Source organism: Chaetodon auriga, chromosome 14 (genome assembly GCF_051107435.1).
Source record: "Chaetodon auriga isolate fChaAug3 chromosome 14, fChaAug3.hap1, whole genome shotgun sequence".
NCBI lineage: Eukaryota > Metazoa > Chordata > Actinopteri > Chaetodontiformes > Chaetodontidae > Chaetodon > Chaetodon auriga.
The window spans coordinates 16,376,780-16,394,005 of NC_135087.1; the positions used below are offsets into that span (position 1 = coordinate 16,376,780).

Sequence of the window (17,226 nt, forward strand, 5' to 3'; positions counted from 1 at the left end):
ACAAGTCGCAGCAACAGTCTCAAATCACATTTTTTCAGTGCTGCACTGCATATAGGTGCACTGGGAGACGTGGGTGGGGGGAGCGAGAGGCAGCTTTACCGGCAGGGCAGCTCCACCATCAGCAACCCAGCCAGAAGCAAAGATGGAACAATCAGCCATGCCACACATCCCCAAATGAGAAAGCAGTCTCCAAAATAATCATAAAAAAAGAAAGAAAGAATACATCACTACTGGCGTGATGCTCCAGACCTCTCCTCTCCCCCCTCTCATCCCTCTCTTCTCTCTAATAGAACCCCTGCTGCAGGCAGCATGTCTAGGACCACCCTCCCCGATGTGCTGCCTGCCACTTCTCCGTGCCATCAGGGGGAAAATTGGAGCCATTTGAAATTCAGAGTGACAAGCAGTGACTGGAGCCTGGGCAGCCAGCATGCAGGATGGATGGCTGGATTTGAAATGGGAAAGCTCAAATTAATAAATAAATAAATAAGCCGGCAAAATGGCTGCCGGGTGAGGGTGGAAAACATTCTGATGGCCATTATCATATCATTATCATACATACATCGTGCTACATCTATTGTGGAATGGAGGCAAGTGCTGGATAAAACATGGTGCAGGGAACTATTGGAGTAAAAAAGGTCTTTCTGATGGCATAATGACAGCAAGCACTTTTCAGATTTGACTGTGTGTGAGCATGTTTGACAATGAGTCTGATTATTCTCACGGCTGTCTGTTGTGGCCATTTTCCTTGATAGATGAACCTAACAAATTGCTCAACAAACACATGCATTCTCACTCTCTCTCTCTCACACACACAGACACACACAGCTCTCGTCGCTCAACACAGAGGGGCCCCTCCCCCTCAGCTCATTACGACTGCCAGGGTGGAGTGGCACTGGGCTGTTGCTGACGCCAAGGCTGAACCAGGCTGAGCTGAGATAGGCTGGACTGGGCCAAGAGGCTCTGGTCTGGGTTAGATAGATAGGACGAGACAGTGACTGGGCAGGGGGCCTGCTGTGGGCACATGCCGCCACAGCAGGGGCCAAGGCAGCCATGACCAATGGCTTTGAGAGAGCCGTGGCAAAGCAGGGATGATGGGCACCTGAGCCGGGAGGCACCAGGGAGTACAACGGCCAAGCTGCTCACAGGGACAGAGATGGACAGAGGGCAGAAGAAGACAAAGGACAGAGTAACAGAGAACGACAGGGAGCAGGGTGGGATGGATACTCGTGATGTGTTGGTCTAGTATAGTCTACTTACATGTTGTTTAGACATGAGTAGCATTATTTTACCATGAAGGCAAAAGTTAGAAAGAAACATTAGTGAGAGTAGGTTATAATAAACACGTTTTTCCAAGCAGAAATACTTAAAAAATAGGGAAGTCGACTCAGCTCAGCACATTCTTTTTGGCATTTTCTTGATAAATTTGACTCTTGGGTAAACACACTTCTCAGGATAGAACACCAAGAAATCCATTAAAGTACAAGCTCATATTTTCCACCCCAAGCAGAAAAGTGGAATGGAAGACAAATAAAAATAAAAAAAAAAATTCGACCTGTAACTAATGTACTGTATCTCCATCTCTCCGGTGCCAACCCCTCCATTTAAGAGATGCAGAGCAGCATGTCTTTAAGCATGTGACAGCACTCCCCTCTTGAGCTTTCTATCCGTCCTCCAGTCAAAGCCAGACAAGCAACGTCACTGCTTTCTGTCACTTGCTGGAAACAGTATTGGACAAAGAGTGGGCATCCCAGTCTCTGCTGCCATGGTAACCTGGGTCACAGCTCTGTGTGGTGGGTCATATCCAGGCTTTTATGGATGACAGGCAGAGAGGAAGGATGTTTGTAAAAAGTACAAAATGTGCCCAGATAGGTAATAAGTGGAAGACAAAATAGAGTAGAAGAAAGGATTTAATGATAAGGAATGAGCGAAGTTAGAAGGAAGCCGACAAACGAGAGACACGGGAGGATGAGGAGAGAAAGAGAACCTCGGCACAGCGTGGGTCAACAGAGCCATATGGCTGTCCATTATCAGAGATGCAGATGACTGGAGGCCTGTTATTGAGATTCCTAAAGCAAATATTGACTCCAGCTGGAGCAGACGCTCTCTCTGACTCCGACACACGCCTCTCCTCCACTACTTCCTTCCGCTGCCCTCTCTCCAAGTTAGCCAAATGGATTATAGTGGGTAAGAAAAAAAATTTCAAAGACTAAATGAAGGGAAATAATGTAGAATTATCAAGAGCTGAGAGAAAATATATGACCAGGGAGAAAGACAGGCGGTGAGGGAGGGAGACTAATAAAAGGTATTTTGGAGATGAGTGAAAGCGAGAGCCATAATCAGCTCACTTAAGTAAATGTATGATGCTATCTGTGGGGAAAAAAAATTGCTGCACAGAAATCAGACCTGATGCACAGTGAGGGGTAATCTTGCCTCCTCTCTCCTGCACTCCCTCATCTCTCTGCTGGTCTCTAATTACCAAGCCATGAGCACAGCTTGTTCCCCTGCATATGCACAGATGCTGTTGCCTCCATGCAGTAACTTAATCAAGGGACACGTCCAGAACAGTGAGGCAAAGGCTATGTCCATGTCATGGACACCAAACCTGCTGACACTGACCTACTTTTGGGGAAAACACAAGCTGCAGCTACTGCTGATGAGCGCCTGGCTAAGCTTCATGTTTGTCACAATACTTCACTGGTAAGATCGGATCACAAACTGTTACACTTTATGAAAATGTGTGCTATGAAAGCCTTTCTGATGAACCACAATACTCTATTGCATAGCCCTCCGCTACATTTCATGCTATAAAAAAATCTCATAAAGCTAGGGATGAAATACATAAAAAGGAAAACGCAGACAGGTCTACATTTCCACAGATGGACTGCAACTTAAGTCACCCGTGACATAACTGTCATTTACAGCTGAACTGGGCGGACAAGCAAGACAAGCCAGTGTGTGGGAGGGGAGTGTGTTGCACCACTTTGGGAATTTCCAAGGAACCCCTACGTTCCAAGCGGCTGCATTCCCATTAGGGAAAAGAGAGGTAAAGCAATGCAACGTCTATGGAGCATGGCAACCATTGGGATAGTAAGAAGGAAAAAAATCTCCCAGATCTGAGTTAATGTGAGACAACTTTAGCTGGGGGACTAAGATTTAAAGACATGAATATTGTAGTTGGGGAGTTATGAGGGTGGGGAGGGAGGATAACTACAAAGAGAAAAACAAATCCAGTCTATTCACTGAAACATGTGCACATTTGAAATAATGTGCAATGTGTGTTGCTCTCCTCTTTTTGTCACTAGTGGGGACAAAGGCAGTGACTTATGTTTGGCATGTGGTTGCTGAGTGAAGGTGTATCCGAAACACACGCACTAGGACACAGACGCACAGGTCAATTATGCACAAACACACAAAATTCAGCTTACACGCCAAATAATAAATGCTGTATGTGGCTGAACAAACAACACTAGAGACAGACTCCAACAAACCTGTGAAAGCACACGTGCATGTGCATATGAGTCAGCCTACGTGTACATGCATATGTATCTGTGGGTGTGTGCACGAATGTATACATATGCATGCATGCTGTCCAGATGGCAGGGGGGTAGCTCTGAGGGAATGGTGGGGGTCAAGCATCTTTGTGGATCAAAGCCAAGGTCAGGGCAGCTGCAGTGGCCCATGTTCAAGGTGAATGGAGGCCTCAGATGGCTCTTCATTAGCAGGCTGCTCCATCCCTGCTGGACCCCATCGGCCAACAGCCACCAACCTTCATCATCATCATCTCCCTCCCTCCTACTCTCTCCGTCCACGGGGACCTGTCCTGAAAATGCCTGTCCACTGGGATCCATTTGGTGCTGTGTGCAACCCCACCCTGCACATACAGACTCATAGACATGCTCACACATGGGCGCTTGTGCATAAGTAGGCACACACACACACACACACACACACACACACACACACACACACACACACACACACTTCCCCAAAAGAGCCTATGTTGACCTCTGAACTGGTGTCTCTCTGGAGAGCAGCATCCTGACCATCCAGCCTCCGTCTTTGTGTTCCTCTGTCCTCCTGCTGACAAAAGGCCTCACGCAACCACTGGCCTCTGACACACACTCAGCATCTTTTGAACACACACAGCCAGCAGGGAGGCATCAACGGAAAAGCATGAACCATCAGCAGGAACCTTTACTACTTCACACACACACACACACACACACACACACACGTGCTTTGTGCTAGTAGGGCATGAGATACAAATAAAATGTAACACAAAAACTTAATTGATATGGCAATGAAGTTTTGATGAAACGCCTCATTTACCTGTTTGCTGCATGCCTATCAAACCATTAAATTCAAAGAAATTCAGGCAAGACAATGAGATATAGACAGATTGTAGAAAATGGATGATTTAAGAACTGTGAAATGCACTACGGCTTGAATCACCAAGATTCTCTCAGTAAACTGTCAAAAGGATCTTGGTCAGGAGACGACAATGAACCTAACGACCACTGTGTGACAGTCCATCTGGAGTCAGCCAAGAGGAAGTTCAGGGATTCTGAGAGCATGATGGGACAAAACAAACCCCACCAGTGATATATCTGCTGAAGACAAGATAACACTCAACGCCTCAGGAATACCATCCAAACACTGAACTGTAGTGGTTGCAGCTATAGGGATGGCTGTCAGCAGCAGGGACTGGGAGACTGCTCAAGACTAGAGTGGGTTCAAGCCAAGTGTGCTTGAGGTGCACTGCCAAAATCCCATGTTGGAACCCTGTTTGTGCTTTATTTGGGAAAAAAAACAAGATCACGCAAAGAGATTTTATCATGAGTTTAAACTCTCCTTCTGCAGTGACTGCAAAACTGGACACACACGCACGCACGCACGCACGCGCACGCGCACACACACACACACACACACACACACACACACACACACACACACACACACACACACAGCTTAATCTGTTGATAAAGCAGGGTAGGGAGCGAAGGTCCAGATTAGGCATTAGGCATTAGAAGGGGTCTAATGACAACCTATGCTGACATTTCACCTCTTAAGCTCTAATTCTATCCACTTCTAAGTCACAGAAGTCAGATTACAGGTACATGAACGGTGCCTGCCCCCTCCCCTTTTGTCATCATTTTGAGGTTGTAAGAGTGCAGTGCTCCTTCAATTGGGCTAAGTTTTCATAGTCGAGCCAAGTCAGTTTTACTTATGTAGCCCAATTTCACAAATCTGCCTCATGAAAAAACACTATTTTTAAACCCTTGATTTGGATAAGGAAAAACTCCCTGGAAAAAAAAAAAGGATGGAAAAACGCACAGTAGATGTCACGTGTACAGATGACAGTGAAATTATACTGATACACTGTTAAAAAAATATATGAGAATGTGGATGTTAAGCAACTTTGGGTGCTACCAACAGGTAGGACCTGAGTCACATGATCTCCTCTCCACCATGGAGACCTGAAAAGATGACAGACTACACAAACACACAAGAAGCAAAGCTCAAGCTCACCATCAACAAAGGAAAGGAAACAAACACATGGAGGAAGAGAGAGACAAGGACAACCTGCACACAAGGGACATAGAGGGAGACAAGAAGAAGGGCTGAATCTCCTGGAGGATGAAGATCCAAATCCAAAACATCAAGAAGGAGGCACCAGGGGAGGGTGGGAGGTCCCAGGGTGGCTAATGGTCCAGCATAGAGAAGCAAGAGTGAAAGAAGAGAGAGATAGGCACACAGCTCAGACGCTCATGTACTGACGGAAGTGTTTTTTACAATGTATTCTTGTAGGCAGGACTACAAGCTACAAGCACTGGGTTTAAGAGATTAATGGAGACTAAGACAAAAAGGGCAAGTTTCAAGTTTGAATTTTAAAACCTCAACTGAGTCAGAGTGTTTCATATGAGCAGGGAGATTATTCCAGACAAAGGTGGTGCGATAGGAAGAGGCTCCGCTGTCTGCTGTTTAACTCTGAGGACAGAGAGGAACCCTGTATTCTGAGAGTGGAGAGCACAGGATGGAACATACTGTAAGGTTTAAGGAGACCACACAGGTTTGAGGGGGCATGCCAACAACGTGTGGAGTGGAGGGAAGGTAAAATTAGTGTAATACCATCAAATGCTCAAGTATTACTTGCAGCATTCTGCAAACCTGTTACCCACAATCAGGATATACAGTAGGTTTACATAATCCTCAGAGAGGACACATGGCTGACCATTACACCTTATGATTCTGAGTTTTAATTGGAGAACACTAAAAAACTCAACGGCTACCAAAACAACACAAACAAACAAAACAACTTTGCCATGCATAAGGGAGGAACCACTCCTACGCTCCTCTGGCCTCCACAGCAGCAGCCAAGGTTAATCCTGTTTGTAGAAGCGCTGGTGGTAAAAGGGGCCTCTTGTAGTGAAGAGGGACAGTTTAGAGATGAGGTGGAGGGTGCCTCCCTGTAGGTGCTTGACCCCCTCCTCTCTTAGCCCCACATCTGCCCATTAACCTGGGCCAATCAGCTTGACCTTGGTGAGGAGAGGAGCTCAGGAGTAGCTCACAGCACCATTGACTCCCAGCCGTCACATAATTGGCCTGTTAAGAGGAAGTGGTGGGGTAGGTGGGGGGCGGGAGCTTGGTTGTGCCATGTGTAGGCAGTGCAAAAAAAACAGATGTGGTCATTATTTTTTTTGTTGAAAGGCATAGTGCCTAACCTCCTCACACCACATGCACACTATCGCACACATACTGTCCATCCAAAGGGGTTACGCCTTTTGTATAGGTGGTGAATTAAGTGTCAGATTTGAAAAATGACTGATGATGATCTTTAAAGAACTTGCATAAAGGCTGGTACTACCAGTCATTCCACTGGCCACCATAGGAGGTAATGGAAGCAGACTGGTGTAACATGAACATGTTAAATGAACAGGGGATCACAGTGCCATCTCCAGGAGGCACTGGAAGGGAGAAATTGATTGGACTACATATGGATGAACTGTTATGCACTCTGGAAGAAGAGATAAGAGGCAGAAAATGGCAGAGAGGCTGGGAAATGTACAGAGGGGCTACATGGGGAAAAGCATTGGTAGACACAAAAACAAGGGATAGAACTATGGAGAAAAAAGACAGAGACTGAAAGGAGGGAGGGGGGAAGATAGAAAAGAGGACGGGAAGAAAGAGGGATAAATCCGAGCAGGTGTTGATTGGAGAGAGGCCAGGCGGTGAGTGCCAGCCGTACCTGTTGTCACAGCGAGGGCTGAGGTGTGAAGCTCGTCTCAGCAGAGGCCCTTAGAGGTGTGAGGTGATTATGGGAAAACGGGGAGGAAGACGGAGACATTTAGACGGAGAGACACTGAGAGAAAGACAGATTGGGACAGAGAGGGTGAATGTGGCAATAAAGCTGGCTGCTGGAATAATGGCAGAGTGGGAAGGAACAACAGATTGAGATGGATAAAGTGAGAGCGTGCATGACAGAAAGTAGCCAGCAGGGTGACTGTAGAGCGTGCGTGTGTGTGCGAGTCCCACTCCCGTTTTATATAGCAGCTACTCAAACCTTGGTGTCTCATTAAACAGCTTTTTTGCTGTAGACACAGCAGCAGGACAGAAAAAAGTCTGAATGTGTCACAGATGCATTATGATGAGTGGAGGTGTTTGTGTGTCCATTTTCTGGGTGTGTATAGACACAACATCAGATGCTCTAGAGGAATAGCTGGTTTCAGAGAGTTTTAACAAGTAGCCTAATTAGGAGCGGGTCCAGGAAACTGGAGCTCAGGAGCCCCAAAGGAGTCGGGTCAAACAGTAAGACCAGGTTAATGACACCTCCTGAGGGGTGAGTTTCCCACAGCAAGAGCTTTCTAAGCTCCAACCTCCACACCTCTCTACCGTCCATCTGGCATTCAGACAGCGGGATGGGAAGTTATGGCTGTGACATCACTCCTAACCTGTGACATCATCACTGCCCATCAGTGATTTCACATAGGTTTGCCACAGCTGCAGACAAAATCTGATGTCTGCTCGCTGGCATGACCAGATTATTTATGAGCTGACTGGAGGAAGTAGTCACCCATTTTCTCAAGTCTCTCGCAGCCCACCATTCCACTGGGGGACAGTAAAAATCGATTTCTGCTTCACAACAAATCATGAGAGCAGCATTTACACCAAAGTCAACGTTGACCTCTAAACTGTCTTAGGACCGACTGATTGTTGGGACTTCATGGAACATAAATGATAACACAACAAGTCATCCTCACAACACAGAGAAACAGGATAGCCAAAAGATGTGTGATGACATCATAATTTGTTGCAGCATGGTTTGTTCAACACAACACGACTGCCATCAAAGCCTGCTGGGCTTGTGTATTCAGATGAACTGAGTCTGTAACCAATCTCCTTTTCAAAGGACTCTGGTCTCCATTGATGAGTCCTAACGCAGCAGCCTTAGATGTGAAACACAATGGATCGACATGATTAATCAAACACAGGGCCATTATAGCCAGACAGTCACACAGGCCTCCACCGTGCATTAACAGAAAGTCATAATAAGATGAGCAAAAAGGCTCACAGGGATGAAGATTAACAGATACAGTTCTGTGACTGGCTGGGTGAGAGTTCTCTCTGAAGGTCCCCTTTGTAAGTGATGATGGCCAGAGTGACATGAATGCCTCAGCCTTCTGGAAACATTATTAGGTCAGGACAAAGGTGCGCATCTTATGAGCTATCTGAGGTGAATATGCGTCATATTTTTCCTTCAGTTCCTGATATTTGAATTGTTCAGAATCGAGACAGGGAACAACAGCATCTATCTGATCTCAATTTGAACCTTTAATAAAAAGTCAAAGATGAAACCGAGGAGGGTACACAGGAGCTAGTCTTTGATTGAAATCCATCTGATTAGTTATGAGGCATTTCACCTCTTCTTCTTCCAACTTTCATAATGAAATTTAAGGCGTAATTATTACTATCGAGCTACAGACTCAAAGTGAGGCTTGGCCCCCCAGTACACACCTCAAAGCGTGGCAGCGATCAAAGTACCCTGGTGTTCCATAATCTATTTGATACTAGAAAACCAGACTGACACTTAAATTGCACGAGCAGTATGCCAACTCCAGGTCATGCCAAATGACTCTGATTTTAACCATACGATAACACTCTTCAGACAAGCACTGATGAAATATTAAAACAAAATGAACACAGGCCTCTGCAATTTTAATGATGCTTGTGGCATGTGCAATAGAATAACTGTGATGCCTTGGCGACAAGCATCTCTGTCTGCTCCCCCACCAAGACACACTGAAGTCTCTCGTTGCTCTATTACCCCCACTATGAAAGGTTCATCGGGCCAATTAGGGGCCCTGGCCTTATGCAAAATGCCAGGCATTTAGCGGGAATGATAATGATTAGCGCAAGGTTACATATGATCACAACTGTGGTGACTGCCCAGAGCAGAGAGGGTTATTTACTGGGGGCACTAGTGATTTCATTTGCTCTCATTTTTCATTTTGGACATATTTCAATCAATGCCATTGCGATTACAATGAGATATGAACTCTTATCTAAAAATTATATATGCAGACACTGGACTGCCGGGCCAATTTGTTCATATCATTTTGTTCAAATGATGTTAATAAGGATTGATGAATATATTTGTTGTTGAAGAGCCAAGGATACGATGCAAATTTTTTTGTTGCAAGGCAATTATGGCTATCTGTAGAGTGTGTACTTAGCCCAGTGTGTATGTTACTTTCATGCAAAAAGGCTCTAGGTCGAGCATGCTTATTAGAAGGCTTCCCAGTGCGAAAGCAAGCATAAAGTTGTGTATGTCTCAAATTACTGTGCTGGTGTGTAAGGGGCTCGGGGACAGCCAGGAAAAGAAGCCCAGTCCTCTACCTGCTATAACTGTATTGGACGAGGGGGATGGCAAATGGAGATGTACATATATGTATACACACATAAGCATGCACGCAGAGAGAAACCCACAAACAAAACCTTGGGCAAAAAAGAAAATGGACTTCTGTGTTGGCAACAGCTTTTTCCTAATCCTCGCCCCTGGGCTATATTGTGCAGTCAAGCAGGCTATTACATGGCAACAATTAGGGGGGCTGGAGCCCAACACCTGGTCGTCTCCTATTCTGGTCCTTCAGTGGCAGCTGACTGTACAGTCTCACAGCCAGGTGGCCCTCCTTCAATGACATTAGCTAGTCACTCCAGGGTTAATCAGGAGCCTGCCATCATCCAGTGGGCATGCATGGAGCCCCATTCAGGCTGGAAGCTTTCACGGGGGAGAGGGATGATGGAGACAATGTTGTTATAAAAACTTGTTCAACTGAAGATCTCAGAGAGAAAGACCAAATAATCAAAATGAACTTGGGGGAGGTGTCTGGGCCTCTCGGATTTGTGGCCTAAGTTCAGTGAGGTGCCTTGATTGGCTTGAGCAGAGCTAGCGGCACGTCAACTGTGCATCCTGCAGATTATAATGGACCTTTTCATGGGTGGACAAAAACAGATGGAGGAGCGGGAAGTGCTATACATCCTTGCAGACGGGTGATGATGTGGGGGGAGGCAAACTGGATTTTGTCAAAGTCGGCAGATACAAAAACAAGTGGGTGTAGCTAGAGCGGCCCGGCTATATCTGCCTGCACAAAGCCCCATTCCAAAGCCCCCTGGCTTGGAGATCTGAGGGTAAATAACACTCATTAGAATAACAAAAGCTATAGATTTGTACCCAAATCAGCTAGAGTCTCATCAATAGTAATTAGAGGCTATACATAACTAATGAAGATGTGTACACTACATTAAACAAAGGCACAGGGAGCTGTTGTGTATCTAAACATAGAGGGCTTGATAAGTGGATATCTGCAGCACAAAGATGTCCTTACATTTCAAAAACAATAAGAATAAGCACAATAAATTAGGAAAACAGAAGTGATAATTATGTCTTATATCAATCCTAATTCGAATATTATAATTTATGACAAGGATGTTTTTTTTTTTTTTTTTTTTAATGTTCCACTACTATGATGCGCCTGGGTCCGCAACAAACAATGCATTCTCTTTGTTTGACATCAAACTCAACATCATTACAGCCTGTTGCAGTCGAGAGACACGGGAAGATTTGGCCCATATTTCTCAGTGCTTCTCTTTCAGCCACAACCACCACTTGACAATGAAACACAGACTATTAGTATTAACACATCAAAGGCTGCTTTCTGTAAGAAGAGGCAGACAATGCACAGCGATGCATACTTAAATGTTTTGTTTTTGTTATTGCTTTGTTTGTCTTGCCTTGTCTGTCAATGCAGAAAACTCCATTTAGTGCAAAAATGCAAATGCTGCGAGGCACAAGGACATCCTCTAAAAGAGAACAATGGCCACAGGCCAGCGGAGGAGCAGACAGTGCCTTTGAACCATTTAAAGAGGCATTAATGTGCAACTTATAAATAATCAACTAATTCCGTCTTAAAACAGCCAATTAAGTCTGTGACATTAAAAGCAACACAGCCTTATTTAAAAAGAAAAAGAGCAATCCTCGTGTCAAAAACAAAAAAACAAAACAAAACAAAAAAACCCCTGAAAATTCTATGGCCATTTAAGGACAAAGAAACCCAATAATGTCACAAGGTGTCTTCACAAGAGTCCCACAAAAAACCCGGGCCACATCAGAGACGGACAGATTCCGGTGGAGAACGATGAGTGACATTTCACTGACATTTCCCAGCAGCATTCAATACAGGGCTGTCTCAAGACGGCATCAGAAATATCTATGGATATGCTTGCATGTGACACAGGCGTTAAGGGATGTGGGTGCTTTCAGGGGACTGCCTCAGCTCTGGGGCCGGTGATGAGGACCATGGATCCTGGGAGATTGAATGGTAATCACTGGAGCACAGATAATGGATGATTGAAGGCTCTTTCTACACCGCTGTTGGATTTCAATATCAGAGAGGCCCTAGAATTGGGATTCTTATCAGGGGCGGTGTGTCAAACAAAGGAGAGCAGAGCGTGAAATATGGGGTCCAACTCAGGCACACGACCATGGCGATTAGCACAAGGATAAAAAAGGCCGCGCAAACAAAAGAGGGCAGCTTTAGCTGGACAAAGGGCTGTCCACTGCCTTGTAACAAGAGACACGGAAGGAAGAGGGGACATAAAGGAAGGGAGAAAGTACTTGGTGGTAAAAAGGAGGACAGGACAAGAGTTTTGCTGAGATGGCTGGAAGATGAATAGTGACAGAGCCAACTGTTAAAGAGTGTTCCAGATTCCCTGCTTCTGAAGAGGAATAATGGACCAGCAGGGATGAAATGCAATATACCCCGCCTCAAAGCCATTCATACACATCCAAACAAACACACATTATCATTCAAGTACACACAAACACACATGGTGGCACGAGGCTTCACATCTCTGCCAAGTCCATCACAAAAAACAAAACAAAAAAACAACAAAATTATTCCCATTTATCCCCGGATTCCAAGCGCTACAGCTTGCCAGGAAAGCTCATTAACCCTCCCTTCAAGAACCCAGAGACAAAAGAGGGGAAAACAAAACATAACTAATCAATGAGAACGCACCCATTGAGGAGTGGGGTGGGGAGGGGGGAATGGAACATGCATCCATTTGGATAACCTGAGAGGGCTAACAGCTTTTGCTTTAGTGTTGTGCTGGCTGGCAACGGGGCGGAGAAAGAAAGTTCATTAATTAAACAGGGCTAGGGGAACAGATGGAATGGCTAGCTGGATGCTTATCACTTAAAGCAGACAGACAGGTTTTTACACCCGTGCAAGAAAGCAGCACCACCACACATCAATCACAACGAACATGTCTTCCCAACGGCAGTCGGCACTAGTCCAGTGGTGACACCGGGGTCACGGTATTTTGGCTGATGGACAGACGCCGCTGACCTATTAGTATGAATGTCATGATAGCAATTTCATTTTTTGTTGATATTTAGCGAGGACATGTGGACTGTTTTTGGACAGTCTTTCCAAGGATATGGTCTTAATGACCCGAACCAACAGTCATTCCTTTACGTACAGTATTAGTAGCCAATTTGGGATGATTACTCACTGTCAGGCTTCATGTTTAAATGCACACAACAAGTAATAAATGCAATGTAGGCCATGCAATACTCTGCCTGTTTGATCTGTAGGAATTTACTCTAGAAACAGGAGCCGTTTCTTCAGCGACAGCAGTATGACACCGCGTTATCTATAAAACACAGTGGTCAATTTGACAGTTGTATTTGTTGTAATATGTATGACAGATATTAATCTGTTATTAAATATATCAAAATATATCAAAATCAAAATTAATAGCCAATTACATGTTTGTTTGCCATGCTTTCTGGACTTTATATTGAAATATAAGGTTGTGTTGGCAGGAAGAAAAAAGCTCAATAACTTGTAACTTCTATAGCTGATGACATGTTTTTCAATAAACAAGCACAGAAAGCACCTACACTTGCATTGTTTATGTACTTTGAAGATATATAAGAACTTAATCTATGGAAAAAAAAATAGATCTGCACTTTGAGTCCAATTTGATTATAGTGAAAATGTATCCAAATATAGAAAATACTGATATGCCCTAAAACTGATACAGGCCAGTTGTAACGGTCTTGTTATTCTACCTGACATCCAAAGCCTGAGCTGGGGATGGGACAGAGAAGGCAACTCCACACAAAAAAAAAAACTGGCAGTCTTGCTGGCTTTCACTTTGCACTCACAAACACACACAGATGTCAGACATGAATGCATAACAGACGGCAAGAGAAGGGGAGGGGCGTGAGGGTGGGGGTTCAAGTTTAAAAATACACAGAGCATGACATTCTTTGGGTTACACTGGGCTATGCAGCTCCTACATGGCTTCTTATTATTTTATACACTGTATAAAAATAAATGGCCACTTGTGAGCACTTCTATCAATATGGCAAATAAGACACAATCCTTATCTATCAGAAAGGCTGCAGTAGGACATGTGCAGGGTGCATGGTGCACACAAATGCATACCACACCCAAAGACACAAAGCATGATTGTTTTAGAACACCAGAGGCACTACAAAATAAAAGCAACTTCCATATACATACAAACAGACACACAAACGCACCAACAGGCACAACCGTTTGACACCAGTCGTGTGTGTACGCTACCCCAGGCAGGGCTCTGGGTCCCTGCTGTTGGCCGTCTGGTTCCACGCCTGCTCTACCTGTGTTTAAAAGGGGTGGCCCCCATGAAGCTCAGGCCTCGGAGTGCAGGCTGGGCTGGGCCCTTGGGGCTTTCAGGGTGTGGGTGCCATGCAGCAGACGCCTTTTGTTACAGGCTGGGTGGCAAGAGGAGGAGGAACTGATGTGGGGCGGGGTGGGGGGGGGGGGGGGGCAGAGGAAAAAAATGAGTAATGCTATGAGTCATTCTGCATTAGCAGCAGGGGAGGGAGACGGGGGGGTGGGTGGGGGGAGAGAATACTTTTGCATGTTGTATGAAGCTAGACGCCATATGCCATCCGAGCTGGGCTGCCTCCTGAGTCAGGGCTCTTGGTTTGACAGGCCTGTGCTTGCCCCCTCCTCACCCCTAAAGCTACCCCCTTCTCCTCTAACTAACACCCTCCTCTCTCAAGGCCCTCCTAGGCTCCAGCAATGGGCTCTGCAATTGCTTTGGTTGTGCATGGACTCCGCTCTGTGTATTTGTGTGTGTGTTGGAGAGTGTGTGTGTGTGTGTATGGGGGGGGGTACTCAGTGATCTGAACACATCGGACATTGTCGTGAGTCCCGGCAGGAACAGCTGGTCAGCTGGAGAGAAGGGTGGGAGGGGGTAGGGATAAGGAGGGGGAAGAGATGGGAGGCAGTGCGCTACACTGATAATGGGATTAGGTTAAAACATTCAGTGAGGGAGAGACCCCTCCTCTCTGTGTAGCCCCCCAAATACTGCGTAAACTCTCAACCGCTCTATCAAAGCCAATGCCAGCCTCCGCCCAAACCACCCTGGCCAACTCCAAGCAGGGACACTTCATCCCAGAAATGGCCCCCAACCCAACCCCCAGCTACCTACCCACCCAACATCCAACCGCCTCCAACTATGAGGCTTGCAGTAATGAAGACACACCACTAGATACTTAATATACATTGTGCGACATGGTGACTTCTTAAGCCTCCTTTTCAGAATTGGACTAAATTACAAATTAATTGGGGGCATTTTTGGAAGAGCTTTTTTTGCTGGTCAGCTCTGTTTTCCATAAACAGGAAGTTGGCTAGTTATACTCACATCAGCTCAGACCATTACATGAATCCAGCATATAATGACTTCGCTTGGCGTCTCACTGTGCCCAGTCAAGCACTGTGTTCCACAGTGATATAGACTGCTGAGTATTATCTATGAGACTGCCGACAGTTATGGCACAACAGCTGGCAAATTAGACCTATCAACGATGCTAAATAATTCATGTGAGACAACACTAACATGGCAGATCCTATTCATGACATCCTATCATGCATGCAGGCGCACTTTCATCTCTGCTAGGTGAGGAATCTTACAGTACACAAAAGAACGCACTGCCGTTGGACAAAGACACTGAGAGTGGGACAATAACTTACTGAGAAGGGGTGTGAGAATATGTCATTGTCAATGCAGTGACTGTAATAATTATGATGGCGTCTGGGTGGGTGGGGGCAACAACAGCACACAAAGGAGTGCACACAGGATATCATATCCATTATGTTTTGAGTATACATCCATTGAACTTATGTACATCTCGTTTTGGCATTCAGTGGAACTGGGGGACTGTAGATATGCTCACATGAGCCTGTGAGGGAACATGACAGACTTCAGGAGATTTCTGTGTTCAACTGAAAGGATCAAGCCCCCCCCCCCCCTTTCTGCTGCACACAGATAGAAACACACACACACACACACACACACACACACACACACACACACACACACACACACCACCTAAAAGCCTGGCTCGCATGACTGGCGATGGGCAGAAACAGATTATGGTTATTGATCGCTGCCTGGAGATGGATCTGTGTGTGTGTTTATGTGTGTGTCAGAACAGAGGATGGGGACTAAGGGCAGTGTGCAAAAACTATTGATTCTGTCCAGTAGGGAGGCTATGTCTCTGAATCAAGGTCAGTTCTGCACTGTCTCACCTATTAGAAACTTGCCGTCTCCCCAATACACACACAAGCGGACAGTTTTTACCCTTAACAACACCCCCATCACAAAGAGTTAAGGACGGCACATCAAACTCAAGTGCTTGTTGAAGAGAGAAATGAATCCTGGCTTCTGGATGAAGACATTATTCTACAGTGACAGTATGAAGGATCTTCATCATACAGTAAATGGCAGCAGACAGCAAAGCCATGCAGTGAAAGGCCGGGTTCAGGTGACAGAAACAAACTCACCCTCTCCTTCAAGCCAATGTCATATATTGTGTACATGCAGTGATAAGAAGCATTAACAGGGGAATAAAACTGCATCCACGTATGCTACCAATGAATCAATAAAAAGAGTGGTGCTTCAATAAAAACTTATTTTACACTGGATATCTGTGGTCACAATTATTCCAAATGTAGCTGTGAAGGGTGGACTAGTTGCAGACAATACACTTAGAACACACAAAGCCCGACCAGCTGCATTTTCCATCAGGCATATAAATAATAGATGATACATTATGAGTTGTCCGTGAGAGGCTTGTGATATGATGTCTATGAGGCCACGGCCATGTGTTGACAGGAGAAATTGACACAGCATCTACCTGACAATGAGAGCTGGACACTGCGCAAGAAGACTAATGCAACGACACAGATTCCACAAATCAGAGATGGAGGAAAGGGAGAGGGGGAGGCAGGGGATGGGATGAGGAGAAAGACAGAAAATCGAGGAGGGAGCATCTATCTGAAAAACACTATTGTAGCCTATCTGTGTGTGTATTTTCTAAAAATGTTGCTGGTGGTCATTTTTCAATATCAAATCCTATTAGCCTGAGAGATCCTGTGAGCCTTGCAGCAGACTGCTGGAGTCCTCTCGAGCCTTGTGACAGAGTGAGAGAGGGGGCCGCAGCGCCATACTGGCCTTTTATCTGGACACACAGGGGTCATATAGCTTCTCTTTGAAGAAATATTCAACTAATTACCTTGGAGAGTGGCCTCACAGGCAGAGAGCGGACTGTGGATTGTTAAGGCATTGTGAAGGGGTAAACTAAGGATGAGGATTTTCATCTTGCAC

At 45.5% G+C, this 17,226-nt stretch overlaps 1 protein-coding gene across 6 annotated transcripts in view; it reads right to left on the reverse strand.

The window, feature by feature from the left end:
• ralgapa2 (Ral GTPase activating protein catalytic subunit alpha 2) overlaps positions 1–17,226 on the reverse strand; it is an 85,375-nt gene that overhangs the window by 8,461 nt on the left and 59,688 nt on the right. The gene's annotated exons all lie outside the window — the stretch shown is intronic.